Source organism: Mirounga angustirostris, unplaced genomic scaffold (assembly GCF_029215605.1).
Source record: "Mirounga angustirostris isolate CCGP_5_RB_7025 unplaced genomic scaffold, mMirAng1.0.hap1 SCAF_14, whole genome shotgun sequence".
NCBI classification, from domain to species: Eukaryota; Metazoa; Chordata; class Mammalia; order Carnivora; family Phocidae; genus Mirounga; species Mirounga angustirostris.
This window is the reverse complement of record NW_026991722.1, coordinates 19,428,561-19,455,437: the sequence shown is the minus strand read 5'-3', so window position 1 is coordinate 19,455,437 and position 26,877 is coordinate 19,428,561. Positions and strand designations below refer to the sequence as shown.

At 40.1% G+C, this 26,877-nt stretch overlaps 1 protein-coding gene across 37 annotated transcripts in view; it reads right to left on the bottom strand.

Moving 5' to 3' along the window:
* TCF4 (transcription factor 4) overlaps positions 1-26,877 on the bottom strand; it is a 353,491-nt gene that overhangs the window by 196,401 nt on the left and 130,213 nt on the right. The window contains exon 1 of one of the 37 annotated variants that reach the window (XM_064578872.1): positions 198-477. The exons of 33 other annotated variants lie outside the window; for them this stretch is intronic. The gene's annotated coding sequence lies outside the window, so the exon portion shown is untranslated. Of the gene's footprint in view, positions 1-197; positions 478-26,877 lie in introns of those variants that run through there. 3 more of the 37 variants (XM_064578875.1, XM_064578869.1, XM_064578870.1) reach the window with 3 other exon arrangements.

The following is a 26,877-nucleotide window of genomic DNA, read 5'->3' as shown; positions in this document are numbered from 1 at the left end:
CAGAAGTGTTGAGTGAGAGAATTATGGGCACATTCCCAAACTCTTACACTAAACCACAAAGGGAATAGACTAAAAGAAAAAGCACTAAAAAAAAAAAAAAAAAACAAAAACAAAAAAAACCCCATCATCCAAAAAAGACAAAAAAAACCAAAAAACAAAAACAAAACCCACCCTGAATAGAGAAATAGAATACTTGCTTTTCTTTCGACCTTATGGGTAGCACACGGAGGGAGGCACCAGAAGATCTAAGCACAAATACGTGATGAAGAGTCGCCAAAAAGCATGTGGATGAATAAACTGTCGTGGCGTAAATTTGCCAGCTAGAGGACAGAACACAACATGCTGAGGCTTGGCTGTCCTAACATGTTTTACTATGTAAATTTAAATAGTCTTGAAAGGGAAAAGGGAAGAGGGGAAAAGGTAGAGGGTTTTTTTAAATATTAAAAAAAAAGTTTGCCAGAAATTCTCATACTTGGGTCACAAATAAAAGTATGTTCATTGCTGTTATTAAAAAAAAAAAAAGAATCTAGTTCTTAGGCTAAAACTCATCACATGTTTCCTATGATGGAAATTTAGGGGGCTGGTTTAAAGAGTTAAAGACTCCCTACCATTAATTTGCATCTGGTGCTTTTAGTGTGTGTGTGTGTTTTTTTCTTCCCTGAAAAGTTGGCAGAGCTGCCGATTTTCCATAATGCAAGCATTTGGGAATTGTGAGCGGAATGAAACCGATCCAATCTCCTGACTGCGACATGAATTTTCATTAATTACAACCTTGTCAGCAAAAGCATTATCAAAGCTGAATATGAAAATGCTAATGAGTCCTCATTTGCATATTTTTCTTTGTTGGAATGTCATTAATTATTACATTTTATGATGATGAATGCAGCTGTCGAAGCTCTCCGATGCATAATTAGCCATCAGAATGCCAGGAGCCGATCAGCATTTTTGGGTGAAAAAAAACAAATTTCACTTCCACTCTCCCCCCATCCCAACACACACACACACACACACACACACACATACACACACCCCTGATGACGACAGTCCTGAGGCCGGACTTTGGGGAAGTTGAAAAGGGGTCATTTAGAGGGAATTAATTTTTGCTTTAAAATTACTTTGTTTTTAGCCGATAATGGTCTTATACAATAAAAGCAGTTCTTAATAAAAAAAAAATCGTTATTCCAGCTTAATTAATGCCACGCTTAATTATAACACCATGATGTCAGCGGTTTTAATTAAGTATTGGCTCCGTTACAAAAAAAACTCCTCGCTGCAGTCACAATACACAGATTTGTGCAAATCATTTCTGCGATTTCTTGGTCTTCCGTGGTTCATGAACTATTCAGATATTAACAGGCAGCATGAAAACTCCAGGCGCACAGGCGTGCGCAGGAGGGCGCGCACACCCACAGCGCGCACACACACACGCACACACACGCACACACACGCACAAGCAAAGGGGAAGACCCGCACTTTCCTACTACATTCCTTGCAGAGATTTTAGAGCTTACCTACTTGACCACTTTTTTGAGCTAAAGTGTAAGTGAAGATGACAAAACATAGCTCGTCCTCTCTCAGCCGCTGGGAACGGTGTTTATAAGTAAAAAAAGAAAAACAACACAGAGCAGATGGGACCATTACACATGACCAAACCAATCAATCACAGATGAAGGGCCCAGGTGCGGCGCAGCCGTGCAACAACGCACCATTTCACAGTCTGTCAGACACACACACACGGTCGTCCATGAGTGACCCTCCTCGGCTCCCCCCGGACCTCATCTGGAGCGCGGCGCCCCTCTCGCCTGCCTCGGCTCCAACTGACGTCTTCATAATCGCCCTGTCTTTCTATCCGCTTGGCTCCTGGGAAGAAGGGAGGATGGGAGGGGTGGCGACTGGGGGGGGGAGAGTGGGGAGGGGAGATAAGCACAGGGGCTCCCATCATTGTCACTTGGGAGCAGTCCGGCTTCTTCCTCCTGCCCTCCCAGGCCCCTCCCTCCCAAACCACCACCGCCATCACTTCTCTAACCATCATTAAGCTCATTAATTCTTAAGGGTGACTGCTTGGTTGCAGCACCCCAACTGTCTGCCATTAGAGACAGAAATTTCGTTGGGGAGTTTCTTGCCCTGCGAGGAAGAGAGATGTGTGTAACTGGACAAAGTCACAATTAGAGGGAAATGGTACACATTAATTAACTGCAAGTGGTTACCAGCACTTTCCACGCACCCCCCCCCCTCCCCAAAACAAAACTGGTTCAAAGGAAGCCCTAGTTACTCAAAAGCCTCTGAGGAGCCGACTGTTTCGCAACATTTTGTGCCTTAAATAATTTCTGTGGCCTTGGGCCGCCTGCATCACAGACTCCTACAAGAATTACTGAACCCAAATGAAATTGTACGTTTGCAAGAGTCACAAGGTGATTTTGGCAGCACAGCCGAAATACCAACTCAGACACAAAAGTTAAGGATAGGCTCCCTGTTTTAAACTTAAAATGCCTGATCACAGTGTTAAAAATAAAAAAATTCAGTGGGGAAGAAGGTAACCAAAGAAGGCAGAATGGAATGACAATATACACCACAAAAGCCTACCTACTATCTTTGAAAGAAATCTCACCACATGGAGACGGGAGAAGAATGGTTTTACTGCTTCAGTATATTCTCTAATCATGAACTTCTTAAGCCTAGGTAATTTATAACAAAGTTTTTGAGATCTGTTGATAGAGCACAAATATTATAAAGGAATCAGCTCTATTTACTCAAAGAATTGAAAATGGATATTCTCCCCAGCTTTAGGAGATGACTGCTCATCCAGTGATTGAATGCTCTGAACAATTTATAATTTATTTTGCCCATTTGGGGATGAGAAGGAGTTTAGGAAAGCACTCAAACCCAACAAAGAACAACTATATGACTGCAAAATAGCTTAAAGGATTTATGTCCCAAAATGCTCATGACATTTTAGGCTTTACGGGAAAATTTACACTGAGAACAAGAAAAAAGTTAATCAAAATAAACCATGCAATCCAGCCACTCTGAGGATTAAGTCAAGTGTCATTTATATGCAGTTTCATGTAATGATTCAAAAATAAAATAAAGAGTACAGGCTAAGTTGGGTGAGAAAGTGTCCTACCTAAAATCTACATGCCATTCCATTTACAGGCAAAGGCAATTTTACAGAACACTAGGCAGATTGGATTCGTTGAAATGAAAGCTTTGTCTCTTAGCATGGGCCCTACCATCAATTCAAACATCTTCTCCAAATGGTTTGATGACGCACTTGTTTTTGTGTTGTTTTTTTCTTTTGAGGATTCAGTATGCTTCTCATCTCTTTACCATCTAATTTGTCTTTTGGAAACTTTTAAATATTGAAGTGATCATGAATCTTTCTGCTTCCCAATGTGCCCTGTAATTTTTATGCTTAGTCCTTGTTAACAAGGAAGCTCATCTCTGAACTCCAGAAAAAAAAGCATAGAACATATTTATTAAAATCTTCCATAGCTATGTAGAAAGGATCACTTTGCATTTTGGAAGTGTATGTTTTTTTCCTCAAGGAACAGACTCTACACATTTGCATTAATAAATTTCTATTTTCAAGCTCAATAGAAATTGCAGTACAAAAAGCAGATGTGTACGTTGGATTCTTTCAAATTAAATTTCCAAAAGCAGAGCCTATTCTAGCTCAAGATCAAAGGAACTAAAACATGATCTCCTCCCCCTTCCAATATAATTACAGAGATTTCATTTCTTTTGTTACAATGAGCACAACAGGTAAATCTTAAACCTGAAGGATAATGATCAGGTGTATAGCTCCGCTTTGCTGGGTGGCTGAATCCCTCTGCTCAGCGCCCCTGCTGTTTAAACTACCAATCCACAGGAAAATGGGAAATGTCTCACGCTCTTCTCTACTTTTTTCTTGGAGATTTGTTTCCTTTTTAAAATCAAAACTATGCAGAATAGTTCTGAAGTAGACAACCCATTTTACAGCAGGGTTGTTCCAAAGGAGGGCCATGTCCGTCCTTAAATGCACATCAAGAAAAAAAATCTACATTTGTAAGGCATCTTTGATAGGTAGGCCACCTAAAAACCCTTTTGGAAGTAGATGGGATATAAATAATAAATAAATGGGGAGAGACACTGTTATGAAATGTCATATCCTGGCAGTCCTGTGAAAGGACAAGACCCCGGGGAGAGAGAAGAAAGAGATGCAAACCGCCAAGTCATCCAAAACTGAGGTTCGAAAGAAAATCTGTTCCACTTTGGAGTAATTAGCATGATCTATTTCTTTGGGGAATATAGGTAAAGAGAGAACAAAATTTAATGTCTAAACCCACAAAAACAGGGAACTTTGGGAGAGAACACCCTCTAGGCTTAAACATCCTTGAGAGAGACTGCATTCTACATATGTATTTCCATCTCCCTTTTAAAATTCCTGGTACCTCATTTCATCCTTTGCTGCCCATAGGCATCTGTTCCCCTCTAATTATTTGCCATTTAGAAAAACTCTGCTTAAATTCCTTGTGCATCTGTCCCTTGCTTAGTGTATATTTGTGATGCTTAAACATGGTGCTTGATATTAGAGCAGCCCTGCACAGAAGTACAGAAACTTTCCCATCCCAGAAAAATGTTTCAATATCCTCTTCCCCAAAATGCATACGCCAAGTAAATTCAGTATTACCAGGATTTTATACAATAAGTATGTCTTCCTATGTCTACACACACTCTCTCTCTCTTCCAAGATTTGGCTGTTGGTAAATACAGCTTCTAGTGTATTTTCCAACCAACGCCTTCATAATATAAATACCAGTAATAATGTCCTTTCTAAAATATAGCATTTACTTTTAAGTTGCTAGGGTCTCCTAACTCTTGAATTATTTTTTGCTAGTCTATGAAATAGAATATGATTGTTTTGTATGGAAATATCCTTACTTTCAAGGGTATCACCTCTTGAGAACACAGGAAAATAAAAACTTGAAAAATCAGACATGGTTTGGAAGCATCAAAAATCCAAACTCGAACAGGTTTAATCCTTCCTACGTCTCCCCACACATTCTTCTTTCTGTTTGCTCATTCCTTCATTCTTCCATCCTTTTTCTCCCTCTTCCTCCCTCTATACTCCCTCCCTTAAAGAAAAGCATTGGATTGGGAACATGGAACCCTGGCTTCTAAGTTTAGTTTTGCCAATGACAAAGTGGAGTCTGTTTACTTATCTGAATTGGAGTAAATGATCCCGAGGCTGAGGAAAAATTATTATTAATAATATCAGTAGTAGTAATAATAATAATAGTTTACTCCATGCTGAACACTTTGTAGTATGGGGGATGTGGAGGCTGCCTAACAGCATGAATTTGAGAGTCAAAGTCCCTGGGTTGGGTTTGAATCCCAGATCCATCTCTAGTGAGTTGATGGCATGGCAAATTACTGGATATCTTGGTGCCTCCATTTTCTTATCAAAAAAATAAGACTAGTAACAATATCTATGTGACTTGGTTGTTGTGAGGAATAAATCAGTTAAGACATTAAAAGTACTCAGAATGTATATTTATTTATTCGTTCTCATCTGTCTCCACCACTATGTAAACTTCATGCAGAAGGGGAATACCTTTTGTTTCCCACTATATGCCCATAGCCTAAAATAGCGCCTGGCACATGGTGTGAAGTTGGTAAATAAACAACTGTTTAGTGAATGAATGAATGGATGGATGGACGGATGAAAGAGACAAAGAAACATGACTTGTTCCCTAAGAACCACTGATTCTACCACTGAACAATTAAATACTTACTAGGTGTAATTTATATGGTACTTTGCATGACCCCTGTCTTCAGGAAACTGATAATTTATTATGGGAATGAAGCTAAGTACAAACAACTACCATTATAAATCATAGAGGAAAAAAATCACACTAGAAGTATATAAGATGAATACTTTGCTAGGTCAGAGGAAAGATAACTCAGTTCTGGGAGATGGCGAGTGGAGTCTTCCACTCCAATCATGGGTTACATGATTCCTCCAAGAAAACTCTCAGAAAAGGTCAACAATGACAACTAAGTAGTTACAGCCAATAGACAATGTTCAATTCTCGAATCTCCTGGCAACCAAAAAGACAGTCTTATCCCCTCCTTATGCTTGATGTGGCTTCGATGACATTACATTTCCATTTTCTCCTACTCGTTGGGCATTAACTTTCATTCTCACCAAGAGCCTTTCATTAATTTTTTCAATTTAAAAAAAAATTTAAGACTTATTTATTTGAGAGAGAGAGAACATGAGCAGGGGGAGGGAGAGAGGAAGAGAGACTCCCTGCTGAGCGCAGAGCCCGACGTGAGGCTTGAACTCCCAACTCTAGGATCATGACCTGAGCTGAAACCAAGAGTCAGACACTTAACTGACTGAGCCACCCAGCTGCCCCTCACCCAAAAGCCTTTAAATGTAGAGAATCCTTCAATTGCTAGTCCCTAGGTCCACTCGGTCCCGAAGACTCCATATGCCAACTCAAACCTTCCAAGGCATCTCTGTGCTGAAGACTCCAGTTGCAGACCTTCATTTCATTCACACTTCTCTGAGCTTCACATCGTTAACTCCAACTGCCTACTTGATATTTTCACTTGAATGGTTTAAAAGTACCTCACACTTAACACCAAATTCATGATCTTCTCCTTTCACACCTAGACATGTACTAATGTTCCCTGGAGTTTTACAGAAATGAAATTATATTTATTAAGAATCTCCTATTTCTAGCTCCTGTGCTAGATGCATAGATCTCATTTCATCTTCATTTCAATGCTCTGAGGCAGATATCATTATCTTCATTTTTAAGATGAGAGTAGTAAGGCTCAGAGAAATTGCTTCCATTTCATTGCAGGTCAAGGGTCTCAGGGTACAAAGCTCAAAATTAAGAGGATGAATAATGTTTGTTGTCAAGAACCAATCTTGTTCCCTTAGTTTGAGCCTTATAAGCTAGAAGGAGTTGTCAAACTGTGAGCCTCCTGATTCATACTGAAAAGATATTTTGGTGAATTAATGAGAAGTCCATCCAGGGGATGAAGGGGAGGTATACAGTAATATCTTAATCAGATCAAAACAGACAATAAAAAAGTAGGAAACTTACAGAAAAGAAATATAAATGGGAAAAAAAGCTAATTAAGAATTATAAAATACAAGATATTAAATCTGTGTTATCAATCAAAAGCTACAAAGATAAATAATTTTTTAAGACTTTTTTTTATTTTAGGGAACCTGGGTAGCTCAGTTGGTTAAGCATCTGCCTTCAGCTCAGGTCGTGATCCCAGGAATCGAGTCCCTCATTGGCAGGGAGCCTGCTTCTCCCTCTCCCTCTGCCCTTCTCCCCCTGCTTGTGCTCTCTCTTCTCTCAAATAAATAAATAAAATCTTTTTTTAAAAACAGATTTATTTTATTTTATTTATTTATTTCGAGACAGAATGTGCACTCACACACGTAAGTGAAAGCAGGGGCAAAGGCAGAGGGAGAGGGAGAATCTCCAGCAGACTACCCACCAAGCCCAGAGTCCAACGCGGGGTTCAATCTCCTGACCCTGAGATCGTGACTTGAGCTGACACCAAGAGCCGGACACTTAACCAACTGAGCTACCCAGGAGTCCCAAAGATGAAAAATTTTTAAATCAGTAAATATATCCCTAGTAAAATTCAGAAAACCACCATGACCAGAGGCCCACAGAAAGCATGTAAGTGAAAGGAATCCTTGGCAGCATTGTCTGAAGTGAAATGACCTGGGGGCAGCTAAATCTCTGCAGCCTGAGAACTGGGCCACACACCACACCAGCACCACCTGTTTCGCAGCCTTTTCTTCCCTCTCTCCTTTGGGAGTCCCTGCAGAAAGCACCGAGTCCTACAACACATGTGCCTTACAAGAATCACTATACTTCATACCCTCACTGAGGACATGACATGTAACCTTTCTTGGTAACCGGTGACCTGTGAGACCATTATATTGCTCTCACTCAAGGGGAGACTTCCATCTCTTCCACGATAAATCTTGAAAAACCCATTTGTTTGACCAGCTCACTAGTAAGTCTTCCTCCATCCAGGTGACGTGCCCCTTTCCCCCAAATCTGCAGATTCTGCTGTTTCTTGACATGATCTTTCAGACTGTTCAAGCTTGGCTTGCTCAGCTGTTCAAAGGCAGGTAATAGCTGCCTGTCTCCTTGGGGTGAAGACCTCTGTGATTGGAATTCCTCTCTGCATATGGCTGACTGGGGGTTCTCGGACAGACAGAATTAGACACATTGACCTTAAATGTTCCATACTGTATTATTCATATAATATTAATATTAGAACATTCATCTCCCCATATCCACAGTTTTAGACCTTCGATCTCTCCAGCTGTCAAGGAAAAATATTTTTCTGGCACGGAGTAAAGTGGATCAAACACTCATCTCTATCAATCTCAGACTGGTCCTGTTGCATTTTCTGGCTCACTAGAGAGAATTTCTCTTTTCCAGTGCTTGTCATGCCAAACTGACCATGATTTGTTGTAGGGAAGGATCGTGGGTATTGAGGGAGGCAAAATGGGTAGAAGGCAGTTCCCCCTTCGGCTGTCACCCAGCAGTCACAACCCTGGCAAAGGGTATAATTTCCAAGTTTTCCACCAGCAAACTGGGAGAGGCAGATTCTCAAAGCAAACACAACTACGTTTGGGCTCCCGAATTTAAAAAATTCCACTCGCTAGCCATGCAGTCTTGAAGACAGACATCCTACTGAAGATAAACGAGTGATCCAATATCACACAGCTACCGAGCAATGAAGCTGGAAGTCAAATCCCACTCTAACACCAAACTCCAAGCTCTCTCCATGCCCATGCGTATAAGGACGGAAGATGGAAACCACTAATAAGAGTAGTGAGAGGACCAGAAAGAGAGTTCATCGAATTTGACGTTGTGGATGTTGAGGGAGGTGGGTTTCGAGAGAGAAAAAGAATAGGCTAGGAAAAAAAAAAAAATAACAGAGTTTGAAGCTGTACTCCCTTAGAAGATCAACTACCTTGGAGAATAAGTAGTTTCAGGGCAGTCTTGGACTATATCCTACTGAGGTGCTGATTCATAGGCCTGAAGTGTGTCCCAATTTTAACATGACCCCACAAGGCCTGAAGTAAGTGATCTAGGATCTACCCTTTGATGAGCAATACCAGGGAGTAGAGGATCTGTGCTCACATATATACGTAGACTGAAAAGGAGTCGAAGGAGAAAGAGATGATGAAAGAAAATAGAAAGGTAAGATTTCTGGGAACAGATTCCAGGACAAGGGAGTTAAAATAAGTTGAAAGAGGCAAAATACTGAGGTTTGCCCAGGGAAGAAAGAAGGGGCACATCTTTTTTTTGAAGACCTGATTGAAGAAGCAGCTAGTTGAAGTTCAGTGGAGGATATTCTAAGATCAACCACCTCAAATCAAGCAACACATGTGAGAAGTCTGACGTCTCTCCTAAAATTCTAGGATGCCTGCTTCACTTTGTTACCACTTTCTTTCCTACCTCTTTCCTTCTCTGAGGACGAATGGATCCATTTAGGGTGCCGAGCTTTAGACTGAACAGTGAAGGTTTAGAGTAAAAAAGACAGCCAGTAGTGGATGGAGAAAAATTAGTTAGACACAGGTCACCTTCCCCTGCAGTCTCAGGAGAATCAATATGAGATTGGAGGTACTGGGGTGGTCTCCCAAGCTCCAATGCTTCTTTGATTTCAACAAATCCTAATGTGACATGAACAGAGACTCCAATAGCTCATGGACCATGGGGCAACTAAAGTGGAAGGGTCTTCCAAATAAATGGCACCTAGAGAAGAGGAGATCAAGATACAGAAGGGTAGGGGGTGGAACAGCGTGGAAAATCAATACTCTGAAAGCCAATGGGGAAGGAAGATTGCAAATTTAGGTTCTTCGTTGACAACAGTGAACAAAGGTTTGTGTTGATTCATCCTCTTCATCAGGTCAAATAAGGGGCAGATGAGAAGGCAGAATTAAGGCCCACTGGAGACTTATCCCGTGAGTCAAGTCTTGGGCGAGGCACTTGCAAAACATTGTGAAGTAAGCCTTGTTATCTCCATCCCCACACACCAAAAGGGAGGCTGGTGTGTAAGTGGTTGAGGCAGGATGCAAACCACAGCTGAGTGAGTACTGAAGCAAGGGCTCTCAAAAAGTAAACAAACAAACGAACTAGCTCAACAATCCGTCAGAGAAATCCACAGTTCCCCTCACCCCTCTCCACTAAGAATATGCATTACCCTGATTCTTCCTGAATTCTGATTCTTTAAATTGTTCCTAAGTGCTTTCATACTATCTTGCTTAAATTTGCCAAAGACTGTAAACTACTTGGATGTAAACACTGACCTGGATTCCACAGAGGAGTCTAATTCCAGGCCAGCAGTACAGTTGGCAAACCCACGTCCTCACCAGATGCATGCAGTCCTATTAATAAAGCGACAGGTCCTCCACTCATCTCACTTATCCCTTGTTAAAAAATAATGATGATGATATTTTCCCTTGACTCCTGTGACCCTGAATCATTCTCCTTGTAAGGTCTCTTTCTTTCTTATTGTGGTTTAACAGTGTGCTGAAAGGTTAAAACAAAACAAAACAAAAGTACAGCAATCATTAATGTGGTCCTTAAACCCTAGCATTTTGTTAACATATATATAACCTTAGCTTACATTTACTTCTAATAGTTACATCTACCTGCACTGTCCAGGGAAGCGGTCAGGTCTGCTGGTTAAGAACACATGCTTCAGAGTCTAGCAGGACTGTGAATAAATCCCAAACCTATCACTAACCACCTAGGAGTGTGCCCTCTGTCTGGATGATTTTAACCTCTCTGTCCTTCACTTTCCTTATTTGTAGAATGAGGATAATAAATACTTTTCACAAAAGGTCGCTATAAGACAAAATCTGCAAAGCAAAGCACAGGGTTGGGCATACAGTAAGCACAAACTAGCTAGTGGCTATTGTAACCACAATAGGATATTGATAAACACTTATGGACATTAGCAATAGGCATTATGAACACTGTTGGACAAAGGTCACTATCCTTATTTAGAATTTAGTGCTGATGGAACACAGATTTAATCTGCTCTTATATGGACAGGTAAGCTTTATATTTGCATCACAGATAAAAAGACTGAGACTGAATGTGGGCTGTTTTGAAAAATGCATGCCTTTGGTGACATGGGAAGAAACGGAGAGCCATGAGATCGAATGTTCCTCCAAATACATCCAACTGTGCGTGTTGCTGATAACAGCGACGTCTGCACAAGGAGCACCCACATTTTCAACTGCACATATTGGTATTATGTTAAGAGGACAAATATATCAACCTCAGTGGTTCCCGGGGCTTTTTGCTTTTGCTATTATATTTGAGTTCCAAACAAGCTTTCTTGTTTTATGACTTTTTCCCCTTTGCACCTTCCTCTCTGCTTCTTCCCTTATGCACCCAGTCATCCATGTGCACGAGGCTGACAGAGCCATTTCCTCTTCAGTTGTAACCCTGCAGTGGCTTCCCAGTCCATTAGAAGCTAACATTTAAAGGCGTAATTCCTACCCACTTGCAACTTTTATTTGAAAGGGAACCAAACAAATCAGGCTAAGATTGCGAGAGGACAATCATTTTTTCAAATACCTCTCATGCATCAGACAGTTTCATTCATTGCTCTTACAACCGTGGGGCAAATTCAAGCCCCTCTTTCTTCATCCACCTTGTGCAACTGCATTTCTCCTTCTGCTTCTATACACTGACTTCTAGTATCCTCTTTGCTCTTTATTAATTCCACCAAACAATGTTCACTGTAATAGAATTACTTATTTATAGCGATCAACTTGGGGTTATAAGCATATGTTTAATTTCCATACTACGTAGAATGTTTATTTTTCTGTTTACATCCTAAGAAAAAAATTCAAGCAATTTTTCTGTTAGTGATACTGTCAAAATGTTCCAAGGAAGAATCCCGGTTCTGGCAATGTGTTCTAAAGCAGGAATATAGGACAACCCCTCCTTCCTGATCCCCTCTCAAATATTCTCCTCTAACATTACAGATAAGCCCTTTGCTCTTAAGGGATATCTACTTGACCAACTAGAAATACTGACCGCAGGGAACTTCAGTGCTTCCCTTCTCGTGTGGTGTGCTCATTGCTTAGCGCAATGTCTGGTGCAGAGTGATCAATAAATGTAAGTAATAGGGAACTTCCAACATTCCCTGTGAATATCCTGAGTTACCAATAAGTCTATCTGCAGTCATCAGACTGGAAATGATTGTAAAGTTATTTTTATTAAATAGTCTTTGATTTGGCTCAATGGTATTGGCAAACGCTGAGACTGTAACCATTTGGACTACACATGCTGCTGGCCCATTTTCAAAACCACTAGCAACATGTTTATTATTTGTCTCTCCCACTCGAATAAAAGCTCCACAAGGGCAGGCATTCTTTTTTGCTTTGTTTCTAGATGCATCCCAAGTGCCTGACACATAGTCCATATTTGGTGACTGAATGATATATGTTGAGCATGGCTTGTCAGGGGCTTGTCATGAGCTGGCTCTCTCGGACCTGGAGAACCTATGGCTCACACTCTCCCTTTTGCAATGTTCTGAAAGAGATGCTCAATCCCTTCCTTTCTAACCTTCTACGGATATAAATTCCTAAGCCTCGAGCACTCCTCCATCCCATTCCCATGTCACCTCCCTCCTCCTGACTCTCTCCTCCTGATCATTCAGATCTGAACTTGGATGTCAACTTCCCCAACTTCCTCTGGGCCATGTCCCTCCCTGTTAGGAGCTCCCAAAGGGCCCTGTATTTCTCTTGGCCTCTTTATTTGCCGTGTCTTCCACCAGCAGAAAGAAACTCCGAGCACATGGTATTCAGGGGTATATCCCCAGCACCAAGACATATCAAGTATCTGGCACAAAGCTGGTGCTCCATAAATACTTGATAAATGGAATTAATGAATAACTTAAAGTCTGAACACTAATATATTAAAGAACCATAAAGAAGGGCATGTCTATATCCAGAGCAACTGATACTAATCAGTACATATGATACAAGTCAAATAAGCTTACAAAGTAATTTAAAATCCAATCAATAAATCAATATGTTGTTGACCCTTTCCACAAGTTATAGGTATTTCTGGCCTGTTAACAGTGGGATATGTCTTCAAATAAAACTTCACCAATCAAGATTCTGTGATTAGAAAAGAAGCTTTCGGGTAAAGAAATAGTTATTATCATCCCAAGAAGTAATTTCACATAATTAATGATTTAACTATTCATTCAAATAGAAGAACTTTAATTCTCTCTAGAGGTTACATTTTCAGCTTGCTAAAAATTCTAAATAAAAGCAGGTGTTAATTTCAATGGTAAAATGTAATATACTAGGACATGTGCAAAAACAAGCAAAGTATATTTTCTTTAACTTCCTTAGCATATTACAAAACATACAGAAGCCTTTAACTGATTTTCTCTCTGCATTTTAATTTTATTAAATTAAATATACAGAATACAACAGAAGCACTAAAGTCTACCTACTACCATGGCCAACATGTTAGATGGGAGCCTCAATAAAGAGGCTATGAAACTATGGTATGAGCAGCCTGGGGTCAGGTCTGCACCCATAATGCGATCAATACATTCATGTGTATGAAAAACCCAAATCAAGCAAAAACAGCTCTGTCATTCCGAAGGTGAGAGAACATATAGCAAAATATGTTTATTTTTTATCTGCCTAATTATCTACCTCACCATTTAACAGACTCTGAAAAAAAAAAACTCATCAAATCAAAGTACAGAAACTTATCGTTCATGCTCCTCTTATTGAACAGGTACCCAAAAAAATTTTTATTGTGTACAATAAGTTGTACAAGACAGCAGAGATAATATTACAAAGTATAACAAAATCACACAAGTACTTGAGAAAAACATACTTGCCTACAACCAATTTCGAGGCTAATTTCATAGCATTCTTAGCTATTTCCCTAATTGTCCTGCATAAGGCAAAGCTTCCTTCTTCAATGTCATTTAGTCTTAGCTGTATATTACAAAAAAACAATAAATGGATGTTCTTTTTGAAATATTTATAGTGCCAACTTTCCTCTAATTTGGCTTGTCTTTCCTCTAAATTAGTAAAAATCTGTTAACATTTTTTCCTATAAGAAAAATCATTCCCACTGCAAATATATAATGTTTAATTGTGAATTTACAACAATGTTTGTTATTCACATCATTTTTATAGAGGCAAGTCTTTAGGGCCATTAGATTAAGCCTATCGATTTGAAGGACAAATAAAATGAAGAACAGAGATCATTCCAGTCCTTTCTGGAAGAATGCACAATTCTAACATATTAACAATTATCCATTTTCTTTGGCCTAAAAAAGTTATTAATTTATAGCATAAAAATATCTTGATGGTAAATAGTTAGGTGCTAAGTAGGTGATGACTCATTTTTACGGAGTGAAAAAGAAATAGAAAGATTTAAAAATAAGTCCTCAGTTCAAGAGAACCGAGCAGTTTTGAAAACTAAAAGGACAGTTCTTTGATGTGATGTGTAGGTCAGAGATTCTCAAACCTGGCAGGACATCAGTGTCACCAAATGCATGTTTAAATTAGATGCTTGGATCCCAGCCCAGACCTCCAAATACAGAATGTCTGTAGGTGGAGCCCAGGCATTTGTATTATGTGAATGGCCCAGAGGTAACTCAGATGTACAGCAAGGGTGAAGATCTACAAGATTTGGTCATATTTATTTAGGGAGGAAGGGGCCATGGGCTGACAGTTAAAGAATGCGACTCATCAGATATACTTTTATATCAGATATACAGGGCATGAGGAAAGAGTGGGATAAAAGAATATTCCAAGTAAATATAGGCTGAGATGTACCAAAGCTTCTTTCTGGCATTCTCCATCTAGCTCTTGCTTCTATTTTCTCACTAGTCATACAGCACTTGCAGGTGGGGTTGGTGTTGCTATGTTTATAGTTGTCTCGTGCATATCAATCTCCCCAGCACCCACCTCAATAAGATGGCAGATTCACCCAAGTCTGACAGTCCTCAAATGAATTATCTATTCATTTGGGAAATAACCAATCAAATTGCAGCTGGCTCTATATAAAAGATGAAAATATGACCCCCAAAAAGTGATGTCACTTAGTAGATCCTTCTTCTATGGATGAACTTAAGTCTGCCAGCTTTCAGACACTCTTAACCATGGAACAATTATATATGAGAATCTGGAGCTCATAAGGGGGTTGTTCCAAACAAAGAGCACCACCAAATGTCTTGGTAGCAAAGGCAGCACTGGAGATTAATTTTATTGAGAAGATTTTTGGTCATGGGAACAAGGTACTGTAGGACAAAACTGGGCAGTAGATGAAAGTCTACTTGTTCTTGTCTGACGTGCTCAGAAATAATGTCCTTGAAACATATTCCATATTCCATTCTTATGTAGCTGCTAAAACAATACCCAAAAGTGGGAAGAAGTGACCCCAGGGAAGGCCTCCTCGCGATACTATCTGCATTCATGACTGTCTTAAAGTAATCTTTGCACAGAGAGCAAAGAAAGATTAATTCTGGAAGAGAGATGGAGGGTCTTTTGAATGAGGTTTACTGGGCCCTAAAGTTTGTGGAGGCAAAGAGTGGGAAACGAGGTAGTCCAAAGAGAGACAATGGTTGTCAGCCTGGGATGGGAGGTGTGTGCACCACAAGGTCAAAGTGCAGGAGGTGGGGAGAAAGGAGAAAGGAAAAAGTACTTTTGAAGGTACAGCCTCTCACCTGCCCAATGCAAAAACTCTGAATTCCCAAACAGCACAGGGAAGTCATGGATGCAGGGGCAGCTGCTGGGAATTAACCAGCACCAAGTTTGGTGTAGAGCACTGGGGAGACAAGTGAGCTTGGAAAGAAATATCCCCAAGTGTGGACGAGGGAGAGGAAGCAGGCACCCATGCTGAGGACAGTACAGCAAACAGACATAGTAATAAAGAGTTTCCCCTTCTCCATTCATTTGCCACCAAGAGGCCAAGAATGATAACAAAATTAAATCAATGGCCTTTCTTTACTTGACAGGAGGTAGGGTTGCTTATAGGACTGATGGAGAAGTAGCTTCAAAAACCCTAAGGGCAGGGCACCAGGGTGGCTCATTTGGTTGAGCTTCTGACTCTTGGCTTTGGCTCGGGTCAAGATCTTAGGGTCATGGGATCGAGCCCCGCATCAGGCTCCACGCTGAGCAGGGAGTCGGCTTGGGATTCTCTCTCTCCCCTTCTCCCTCTGCCCCTCCCACTTGTGCTGTCTCTCTCTCTAAAATAAATAAATAAAATCTTTAAAATATGTTAAAGAAGGAAATATCATAGGGAAATGATTCATAATCACTTAAAAAAAAAAAACCCAAGGAAATGTTTGTCTTTTCAGGATCTAGCACACAGCCTGGCACGAAGAAGTGTCCAATAAATGCTGGCCGAATCAGTGACTCAGTGACTACCCTGGAAGAATTAGTAAGACTTCATAAACACTTAACAAATACTTAATAAACATTAAACACTGGGCATAGTGGAGTAACTCTTAGACTGAGAATTTAGGGCACAGAAAAGATGCCTTGGTTATTCAAAGGCCATTTAAGATAAATTCTTTTAAGTACACTAGCCTGTTCCCTTTAAGGGTAAATTTCGAAGGGGCTAGCCTATGAATTAATTAGATAAAAACAAGTCCACAAAACTATTTGCCACCACTCTAAGAACCACAGTGAATTGTTGTTCCTCTTCTTCCCAGCTGCTTCTTCATTCTCTCAACTTTCTTCAAGGTTTTTGGGTGAGTACGGCTAGCTTTAGGGTTTTATTAGTTTTCCTTCTCACCCCTTGATCACCTGTTTTGGCATGATCCTGATTTCTTTTGTGTTTTTTCACTCCCCTGGGAAATTTATGTCTGTCTCTGGCATCTGTCCCCCATCCTCTTTTGTGAACACTGAGGTGAAAATTTCATTTATTTTTTAGCAGTGTCTTCACTGCCTGTCAATAAATTACCCTTTCTATCTCTCCAAGGCTTGACAAACCACTTTTAGGACCTCCTGTTCTTTAGGTGCTTTCAGAAATAACTCATTATTATTTATCATCATCTCATAGGTAATCTTTCTTGCTTTTTCACTCTCAATTTGGGGATTTTTTTTTTATATTCTTAACATCTTCCTGTAATCATGCCATTCTCTTCCTCTATAGCACTCAATGTCAACCGTGCCTCTTTCTTAATGCATAATTGCTTTGTGCTCTTCAGTTTCCAATTCTGTTAGCCTGATAGTGGGAATATTCTTATTGTGTGTTTATTCTTACCCAGCATAACTTTTGGGCATCTACAGACTGAATTCATCTCCCAACATGCATGCCCCTCCTGGCTCCCAGTGCTTTTCCTTTCACTCCTATCCCTTCTTTTTCTCATTCTGTTTTACAGGGTCCAAAGTTCAAGGCTGTTAAATTTTGTTTCAAGGGACGGAGAGGCTGCAGTTCTCCCTACACGTATTTGGCATTTTTCAGTGCTTAAATCAATGGCTCAGATAATATTTGCTATGAAAAGCATCATTTGATGACCAAATCTAGTGCAACAACCCATTAGGTCCAAACTCCTACATGTGTCCCAAATTTGTATAACCAAATCAAGCTTCCCAGCACTTTCTTTTTCTTCTCTGGTTTGACCACAGACTTGTTACGGCCTCTATAGCTGGTTTATCATCATGCTCTTAAAATACTCTCCAATTCTACACTTCCAATCATATCCTTTGTTTCACATAAAACTTAATCAAGAGGAGTTTTACGTAAGTTTCCACTTGTTCATAATGATACATAGTTTAAGCTACATTCCATACATTCCCAAACTTTATTTTTCTTTCTGTATCATACACAGATAAATTACTTTTTATCTACCTTGTTATCCTCTATCATGCCAATATTCTAGTGGTCCTTACTACCTGATAGGCAGAATTTAACTCTTTTTCTATTGCAATTTTTATAACCTTTAGCTATCAGCCAATATTAGCTAGTGCCTGTAATTTCAAGTGATGTCCATTCCTTCAAAATTACAAAATTAAAGAATGAACACCAGTAAGCCCTCTGATTTTCTGATCAGTGTTTATCATAGCCATCTAAATAGAGTAAGTTGCATGGAGAGTGCATATCAAAAATTATTTCTTAAATATAAATAATGCAAAATAGAAAAGCTTGATCTCTTGGGTAAATATCAGCTAATAAATATGATAAAAGTACAAAATGGGAGGATTTTCCGCCTCCAGTGTGGAACAGACTAAGAGAGCAATATTGAGTAATGTAGTCAGCAAGCAGTAGAAACTCTTCAGCAGGACATAGCATAGTGTGCATGTATATGCTGCCCTTTATCAAAAAAAAAAAAATCGACATACCCATTTTAAATACATAAAAAATTTGCACATATAGAAAGTGACTTTCCTAGGATCACTAAGAAATCATGAGGATCTGATCTAATTGGTAATGCTTTTAAGCACCACATTTAACTGGATTTTCTTATAGCACTCATGTTCCTCTATGACACAACTTACCAGGCAATGTATTTACAAACTATAACAGCCTGAAAAGAATTAACAATGAGCAATGTGCACAATAGTCAATTACAGGCTTAAACTTTAAACAAGCACTTACAATGAAGATTAAAAAAAAACTATCTTGGCTATTGGGTCATTTTCCAGGCTACTAACTGCTAAACCATGTGCAGAACGTGCTTCCAATTTAACCATCCAGATTTTCTAAACAGGCAGATAGCTTTGCTCTGCAGGCAGAATCAAGTTGGTCTTCAATTTGATTTTTAAAACAAGGCAGTTCTACAGAAAACCAATAAGCAAAAGCTACAGATGATCTGAAAAATAAAGAAAAGGGGAAGTGGGGCTTTTTTTTAAACACCTTGACTTGTCTGTCTATAAAAGTGAAAAATATAATCTTACTTTGGTCTAGGAAAGGGTAGTAGTTGAGTAAATTCTACAGCCCTGTCAATTTCAGAGGAGTGATACCCACAAGTCTTGGCTCTTCTGAGACACAGCACTAGGAATGGATACCAGCGCAAAATAACACACTGGAAGTCATGACGATTTTTAAAAGCTACAGAAAAAATTTTGAATGTTTCCTCACTAATAAAGCACCTCTCAGACCTTACATTAGATACAATGCAATCTAAAAGTTTCACTCTCAGATGGCTGGCTTCCCTCTCCCAGTGGCACCAGATCAAAATCCACACGAAAGGAAATGACCAGAACATAAGTCAGGTACATGGGAGGACTTTTGCGGTAGGAGTCTATGGAAGTGTCACATGCTGCTCTGATGAACCAAGACAAGTTGGCTTTTTTAATGTACCATTTGTACTTCTTGTGGATATGTCTAAACAGAAGATGTCAAAGAATGATTTGTCCAGAAAGAAGTCTACAACTGCAAATAGTGTAGTGATGTCCCTGATGACTTGTCACCATTGTGACATTTATTATGAAAACAAGTCAGGCTGACCTAACCTTGGCTCAGGTCAACCTAGACCTGCAATGAGGTCCTATTGCTTGGAATAAAAGAGGTCACTGGATGCTAATTCATTCCATGGCTCTCAAGGGATCTTGTGTATCATAAGAACAATGTTTCTGAAAAGTTGCCATGAGTCTAATTTTCACAGTCTAAATTTAAGGGCATCCTCTGGCAAACCCTGTGTAAAGAAAATAATTCCTCCTCAATTTATCTTCAGTGTTAACCCAAATTTTCATATAACTTTCAACACCTTTAATTTAATATCTGCTCGCCTTGTTAGTTTCCTGTCCTAAAATTAGGCGTAGATGAAGGACACCTAGAACTTTTGTCCAGGTAATTTTAAGATTTTTGTTGTTTGTTTGCTTGCTTTATGTTTTGAGTTCTTTTCTCATAAGGCCCAACAAAGTAGTCAGTTAATAACCAGCAGTCAATAGCAACATTATTCATAATCATATCCTATGTATTTCCTGGTAAATTAATTACACAACTCAAAATCAAGAACCACATTTGCTTCTTCCATTGGTCACGGAAAAATCACGCGTCTTAAAATTGCTCGTGATGTAATGAGCACTGGGTATTACGTAAGACTGATGAATCACTGACCTCTACTTCTGAAACTAATAATACATTATATGTTGATTAATTGAATTTAAATAAAAAAATAAATTAATTTTTAAAAAGATTCCTCTCCAGAGAGCAGAATGTTGACAGTAAAGAAAAGGATGACAACTACAGAAATGGCCCCCAGTCACTCCATATAACACTGCAGTGGTAACGGTGAACACTTACGGAGTGCTCACCATGTTCTAAGCACTCCTCTCACTGCACATGCATTGCCTCATTGATTTCACCCAACCATTCAAACAGGTAGATTTTAGTTTTTTCTTTTTGCTTTTTATTCTTATGTTAATCCCCATACATTACATCATTAGTTTTAGATGTAGTGTTCCATGATTCATTGTTTGTGCATAACACCCAGTGCTCCATGCAGAACGTGCCCTCCTCAATACCCATCACCAGGCTAACCCATCCTCCCACCCCCCTCCCCTCTAGAACCCTGTTTGTTTTTCAGAGTCCATCGTCTCTCATGGTTCGTCTACCCCTCCGATTTCCCCCGCTTCATTCTTCCCCTCCCGCTACCTTCTTCTTCTTCTTCTTCTTTTTTTTCTTAACATATATTGTATTATTTGTTTCAGAGGTACAGATCTGAGATTCAACAGTCTTGCACAATTCACAGCGCTTACCAGAGCACATACCCTCCCCAGTGTCTATCACCCAGTCACCCCATCCCTCCCACCCCACCCCCCACTCCAGCAACCCTCAGTTTGTTTCCTGCAATTAAGAATTTCAAACAGGTAGATTTTATCACTATCTTCAACATACAGGTGAGGAAACTAGTGGAAAGAGTAGAGTCAGGATTTAAACCCAAGAGTGCCCACTGCTAAGTATCACACTGAACTGTCCGTAATATTGACAGAGCCAAAGGATGGACCTGGCACATTTGCAGAGAAAGACCAACAAGGAGAAATCTAGTAAGAATAGATACAAAGTCCCATTCTACACAGGGATGTGGAAGACCTGATTGTAAAGCAATTAATATTAAAAACACAATGATTTTAGTGGACGGCAGGCTCAATTTTCAGTAATGCTAAAACATGGGTGTTTAAGTGTAACCTTAGGCTGCGTTAATATGGACGATGAAAGCAGACCCACTACTGATTAAACCAGATCAGGAATATTAAACCAGATCGGGAGAGCGAGAGAGACCCCCGGAACACCTGCAGAGGACAGTGGCCAGGAATATGAGATGGACTTAAACCATGTTGTATGATACGCTAAATGCATTCCAGTGACACTTTTGAAGGAAGTGAGGATTATCCTCTTGGGAAACGTGTGGAAGGAGAGACAATACACAATCCCAGGTAGCTTCAAAGGAGGAAACTGGTACCCCAGGCTGACAGCTACACAATTGAGGACTTTCTGAGTGTCAGAGCTGTCACAATGCAATGAATTACCTTGTCAGTAGCGACTTCTCCAAAGCAGTGAAGCCCCAGCAGAGGAATGAGTGCCCATTGGGGATCCTTTCATTCATACATTAGTCATAGTGTCATTTGTATGCCAAAGGCTTTGCTAGGGCCTCATCTAGAAGGATTCCTATGTTGGGAGGGGAGCTGATGTAAATCATCAGAAAGAACATAAGAAGAACTCTAAGTTCCATTCCACTGTTAAGAATCTATGTTATCTTCCCCAAATGATGGATCAAGCAATGCTCTGAAACAAGAGCTTCATTCTAACCTATCTTAGTGAAAGCAAAGAAGGAAGGAGAGAGGAAGGAAAAAAGAAGGAAGGAAAGAAATAAAAAAAGAATTTCAAAATAGCATGTGAGGGATGAGTGATTAAATATAACATTGAAAATTATTTTGTGATCAAGTCAAGAATTACCCAGTTTTCTTTCCTTTTTTTTTTTTTAAGATTTTATTTATTTATTTGACAGAGAGAGACACAGCGAGAGAGGGAATACAAGCAGGGGGAATGGGAGAGGGAGAAGGAGGCTTCCCGCGGAGCAGAGAGCCCGATGCGGGGCTCGATCCCAGGACCCGGGGATCATGACCTGAGCTGAAGGCAGACGCTTAATGACTGAGCCACCCAGGCGCCCTAAGAATTACCCAGTTTTCTTCAAGATACCAAATCTGTAGAGAGGAAAAGACGAAGTAGAGGCACTTTTTTTTTTTTTTTTGCCTTCAACTTAAGATCTTTAGAGAGCAAACTGATTAATCAGAAAATAGGTTCACTTTTCTCTCTCTGGTAATTTATCCATTCCCATGACTTCAACTACCAAATATGGAATACTGTTTGCCAAATCTGCAATCCCAGCCCAGAACCACAAATCAATCCACCCACAGACATCTCAAAGATTCATTATGTCCAAAACTGAATTTACTCTTTTAGTCTCCCATAACCTGACTTCTCCTCTCATGTGAACACATCTTAATGAATGGCACCGCCATCTTCCAGGTGGTCCAAGCCAGACCAAGGCCAAGAAGCCAAGGAGGACCCCTCCCTTATCCATTGGTTACCAACACCAACTGTCTCCTTCAGTTTATATCACTCAAATCCATATCCTCCTCTTCATCCCCATTGTTCCTGATTCGGTTCAATCTCTCATTGTTTCCTCTTGGAATTGCTTTCATCACCTCCTGAGTAATCTCCCTGCTTCTCCTGCTGCCTCCTATCTGCGCTGTTGTCGGAGTGACTGTCTTAACCCATAAATCGGATCATATTATCCTGCTATTTAAAATTAGTCCTTGAGTAGCTTGCCACATGCTTCAGCGAAAACCCAACTTCCTCCACCTACCCATTTTTCTGGGGCCAGGATTCTAGCCCCACTTCCCCTGTCATCCCTTCCTCTTGCCCTCTCAGTTCCAGCTCCCTGTAATATGCTCTCACTCCCACACCTACACACAAGCAACTCTCTCAACTGGCCATTTTGTTTTCACCTAGACAGTTCTGACTCATCCTTTAAGACTCAGCTCAGGTATTATCACTTATCATATAACTAAGCTCATATGGATTCATCCAGTGACCATCCCCAGCCCCTCTCTCTTGCCTGCCTCAAGTCAGAGAGCCAGTGGACACTGAAAGTTCACTTTCCCGGCTTCCCTTGCAGCTACAAGTGGCTCCCTGCTACAGATTTGGCCAATACATCGTGAGCAGAATTCTGCTCAAGGTCACCAGTTTCTAGGAATGCTTTTTTCTCCCTGATGGAATGGGATAGATGGGGGAATCGATGCTGCTCTACTCTCTGCCTCTCCAGTTTCCTACTGTGAAGTCTGCTGTTGTCTGGGGCCCAGCAGCCATTCTGAAAGAAATGCAAGATGAGAGAAAAAGCTCAAGAATGAACATCAGCATGCTAAGAAAGAAAAAGATGGCAGCACTGGTTTGCTGAATCTACACAAGCAACCTCCCACCTCCAGATATCCCCTTCCTTGGGGAAAAAAGCCATCCTTATTTGACTAACCTACTATTGCCAGGTATTCTATTAGTTGCAGCTGAACACACGCTTAACTGCTATTGCACCTCAGGGAATTCTTTCCATCTTCTCCACGAGTGAGGCAGGGCAGGGTGGGTAAAAACAAGGCTCTTGGCATTCAGCAGCTATAGCTTCGAGTCCGGGCTCCGCCGCTTACTCACTACACAACACTGCACGGGCAACCTAATCTCTCTGACCCTCAACTGCCGCCCCCTCTCCCTGTAAAATGGGAATGGCAATGCCTAACAGAGCTGTGTTTTAAGAACAAACAAGATAAATATGTGTACTTAGCACATGCCTGACACACAGTGAGCACCAACACATTTTAGTCATTGTGATGAGGAATCTGACGTTTGTTGGTAGCCCAGACATATAATCCAACAGCACCCTATATAAACATGGTTATTTCCCTATGTCCTGATTTATTTTTTTTTAAATATTTTATTTATTTATTTGAGAGAGAGAATGAGAGACAGAGAGCACGAGAGGGAAGAGGGTCAGAGGGAGAAGCAGACCCCCCGCTGAGCAGGGAGCCCGATGTGGGACTCGATCCCAGGACTCCAGGATCATGACCTGAGCCGAAGGCAGTCGCTTAACCAACTGAGCCACCCAGGTGCCCCCCTATGTCCTGATTTATAACTATCTGATACCACCCTGATTCCTTCCTTAGACTATGAGCCACACGGGAGGCAAGAAAAGTGGCATTTCGCTATGTTAGTTAGTACCTAACACAAGGTCTGTATGGCACAGATTTTTCACAAAGATTTGTTGGATTAAATGAAATGAATGAACCCAAGACTAATTTGAGTATTGAAGTCTATCAGTTTGGCTGGCTTCTAGTACAAATGGAATTTATATAGATGGTTAAAGGAATATATATACTGACAACCATATGATTGCAGACATACTGATAACACATTAATTTTATTTACCAAGAAGCCAATCAAACTCTTAAAATGGTAAGATATTCCAGTTTGCTTTCAGAAATATGTGATTTGCCCTTTTCCTCACTGCCATAGGGGAGCACTTCCTCTCGATCAGGGGATCTAAGACCTGAAGTGTAACAATCACTTGTGGTAAAACCTAGCCAAACACTGAACTCGGGATCCACGTTCTATTTTCTCTCCCCCTTCCAACTTAGCCTCTGGAAAAGGCTCTCTCTGAATATTTACCTGTGATGAAGTTATAAAATGAACAACCCCCACTGTTTTTGCAAAGGGATAAGTTTGGGGGGGAGCTTCTTTGGTAAGTCAACAGCTTCCAAATATTAGAATGAGCCAAAATATTTTTTCTAAGCAGTGTCTTGTCATCTACGGCCAAACTCGTATGAAATAGTATTTATTATATAGGAATGCTATTTAAATTCAACCACTCAAATATATTGCCTGATCACAATAACTACAGAAAACAGCATTTGATATAAAAACCAGCCCTCCCTTAGTCATTAAGATTTTCACACGAACTGAGAGCATTTTATTTTTCTATATGGAGGAATACTCCTTCCTAATAAGGAAACATGATCTGCTCTGATAAAACTTTGGCAGGTACTGAAATTTATATATTATATTACAGACTTACAAGTCTACACTAATTATTAATTATCCACCTAAGTGTACACTACTTTACACATCCTTCCCCTTAACTAGAGAGCTCAGAAAAGCCATTGTACTCTGCCTGCCTAACAGACCATGTCTGAGCAGCCAAATGGCTTAGCGAATGCAAAGATTTTCCCTTATGTACACTTTACAGTGTTAATGTAGATCCACTGTCTATGCAAACCAACTGCATTCCCACAACCACATTCCACCTGCAGGAACACAGGTAACTTAGGGAGGGCATCTAACTATGGACACTATCAGCAAATCAGAACCAATTTATAAGCAGTTTCCCTAGTGTTTGCAAAGAACATTACTCTGTAGTCACAACTGTAGGAATAGTGAGTTCTCTTGCTTTGCTCCGCGAATATTTTAAAGAAGTCACAGAGAGGCTTCTTTTTATGCTAGAGCAGGTGTGAACTCAATTCCACTCTTAAACTAGTATCAGCTCAGCTGAGAGAACAGCCGTAAATTTTTATTTCAGAACTAAATGAAACTCATGAGGGTATGGGGCAAAATCTCATTAACTATTAAAATGCCTTTAAAAGACTGTGAGCAGGGCTGCTTTCTTTTGTTTTATTTCCAATTTGGTGTTCCAACTATATAGAGGACTTTTCAGTGGACGGAAAATGCAATCACTAAAAGTATATATACTTAGAATATTTTTATTTTGAGGTAACAGAAGATTTCAGAGAGCTCTTTCCCCCTTGACCACACCTCCGTGAATCAGGTCAGTAATAGAAATAAGGAAACCAAGGTTAAAATGAAAAATGGCTTACTTAAAGATCCCCAAAATATTATCCAGCAAACTATTTAGTATTTTCCCATAACGAATTACTAGCATGCCTGACAGAGGTTGTCCACAGCTGCTTAAGTAGTCTGCCATGATAGTTAAAATATTTATGCTCAGCGCATCTCAATTTCCAAATAATATTTGTGAGACCATCAATAAATAAGGAAAAGGGAAACTACTGCAGTACAAACACACATGCACATACACAAAAAAAGACACACTCACACACACACAGTATAGAGCTTGGATTTAATCCTGCCGGGAGACCAGTGTTTAAGCCTTCCAAAAATATGGGTACTAGGCTCACTTCCAATTACTCTGAAAGTTCTGAAGGAGGCAGGGTCACTAATAAATTTTCCTCCACGATTTGGTATTGCCCAATTAAGTACAATCAGTTACACATAAAGAGTTTAGGCTTGCATCTGAAGCATTCAGATTTGGCTACTGAACTGTTAAGAGTACAGCTTGGTCTGAATAGTCAAGGTGAGGAAAAGGCAAGAGCAATTAGTAACCTAGTAACTTCAGAGACTTAGCCACAGCAATACTGATAATGCAAGGCTAGAAAACTGTACTGTGTACTCAGAAGGCTCTCAAATTCGGTTTTTATGTGTCTCTTTCTTTCTCATCCTTCTCTTCTTTTGTCTCTTCCTTCTCCACCAAATGTTATCAGATATTACACGCTTTGTATTTTCATTCAGCTTGAATATGGCCCATGAGGGGGTGGCATTTAATTAATCACTTCCACATTCTGCCAAAATTCACGACATGATTCTCACGTTTGCATATCACTTTTGCCAAGCTGGTCAGACCCAATAAACAGAAAAACCACCTAGATAAAATAAAAGTGGGTGGAATGATAATTCACAGTAACTGAATTTAAGTGCTAGGTGCTTTTCAACTCAGAGCAAGGACTCCGATGAGAAATTCCAACAAAGCACTAAAGATCACCCAAGG